The sequence below is a fragment of the Pinus tabuliformis genome, chromosome 6 (assembly GCF_031772625.1).
Source record: "Pinus tabuliformis cultivar Carrire ecotype Pingquan chromosome 6, CPIR1, whole genome shotgun sequence".
NCBI classification, from domain to species: Eukaryota; Viridiplantae; Streptophyta; class Pinopsida; order Pinales; family Pinaceae; genus Pinus; species Pinus tabuliformis.
Window position 1 is genome coordinate 193,072,966 of NC_142292.1, and position 2,151 is coordinate 193,075,116.

Consider the following 2,151-nt stretch of genomic DNA (forward strand, 5'->3'; position numbering starts at 1 on the left):
ATATGAGGCACTGGTTTTGGGGCTGAAAGTGTTGAAGAGGTTGGGAGCTAAAAGGATTTTAGTCTATGGGGATTCAGAACTGATCACTAAGAAAATCATAGGTGAGTGTTAAACCAAGCACCCTAGAATGAGGGCTTATAGACACATTGTCTTGGAATTTCTGAAATGTTTTTCAGAGTACAATTAGTCTATAATTCCTAGAAGCCAAAATGTAATAGCTGATGCATTAGCTACCTCTGCATGTGATTTTGAAATACCTATTCATCGCAATGGAAATTTTGAGATAGAGATTAAACGCAAGCCAATTGTGCTAGAAAATATAAGGTATTGGCAAGTTTTTGATAATGATAAACAACTGGACAAATTTCTACAAATGAAAGGAGAATTTTTAAATCTGCACATTGATGAATAAAATGGTTTTGACAATGGGAAGCCTACATAAATCAAATCAGATAAAATGTTGACAAGCATAAAATAGACCTTGATTTTTTACCACTGAAAGATAATGTGATCCCGAGAGGCTTAGTCCCATTGGAGGAGTTGTTTGATCACAATTATGTAGCTCATAAGCCTAAAATAATACCTACTGAGGCTGAGGTGGAAGATTGTAACATAGGAACTGATGATAGACCTAGAATTTTCAAGCTTTCTAAATCCTTAGCTCCTGAAGAAAAGCAGAAATATATTGATCCTATGAGAGAGTATTCTGATGTCTTTACATGCGGGTATTAAAACTTAAAGGCCTATGACAAGAGCATCATTCGGCATACCATTCCTATCAAGGAAGGTCATAAACCTTTTAAGCAGAAGTTGAGGAGAATCAACGTTGTTTTGTTGCCCCTCATTCAGAAAGAGGTAAGGAAGTTATTTGGACTAGGAGATAAACACTCCTTGTGGAGGTTGAGATATTTTCAAACCCAAGAAGAAGGGCAACTCTCCAATCATGGACATTTCGAACTCTATATGCATACATTTTGTGAATTGATGCCCAATTGTTCCATGTCACTACCAAAGATTATATCATCCACATACACTACTACAATTAGTAGATGGTCGCCTTTAGACTTTATGAATAAATTATTGTCAACCATACCTTTCTTAAAGCCTTGTTGCTTACAGTATTTATCCATCCTTTCATACCAGGATCTGGGAGCATGTTTCAGTTCACATAGATCCTTTTTCAATTTTCATACAAACCCTTCATCTGTGGTGAGTATAAATCCTTCAGGCTTCTCAATGTAAACTTCTTCTTCCAGATCTCCATTAAGAAATGCAAACTTCACATCCATCTGGTATACATTGATTCTTTTATGACTGGCAAGGGCAAGAAAACTTCTGATAGCTTCCAATATTGCTACAGGTGCAAAGGTTTCCTCAAAATCTACCCCTTCTATTTGGGCATGCCCTTTGCAGACCAATCAAGCCTTGTTTCTGATTACTTGAACCTGCTCATTCAACTTGTTTTTGAAAACCCATTTGGTTCTAATGACATTCTTCTCTTTAGGCCTTGGAACCAGCTCCCAAGTGTCATTCTTTTCAATTTGTTCAAGTTCTTCATTCATAGATTTCACCCATAACTTGTCCTCACTTGCTTGGCTAAGATTCTTGGGTTCAGTCTATGACAGAAGAGCCAAATTTGCACATCTTGAACTGTCAAAAAGTTTTCTCCTGGTATGAACACCATACCTTTGATCTCCAAGTATCTGACTCTCCAGATGTTCTTTTTGTACATACTTGGAAGGTGTCTTTGACCTTGGATTTGTGTCTGCTTCTTCACCTTCACTATTTGAATCTATTTATTCTAGATCTGGAGACCTCATATATGGATTTTCTTCACCATCTAAGTTCATATTTCTTTTATAGGACTCAGGTTGTGAATCTATTTTATCTACTATCACATCAATGCAACCCTCAATCTTTCTTGTCTGGTTGTTGTAACACTTATATCCTTTACTTTGAGTAGAGTACCCAAGTAATATTCCCTCGTCAGCACGAGAGTCAAACTTTCCAGGATTCTTATCATTCCTTTTGATAAAGCACTTGCTCCCAAACACCTTGAGGTGTTTAACTGATGCAGGTCTTCCCTTCCACAACTCATAGGGAGTTTTATTACTATTAGGCCTGAGTTGAGTTTTGTTCGACAGATACACT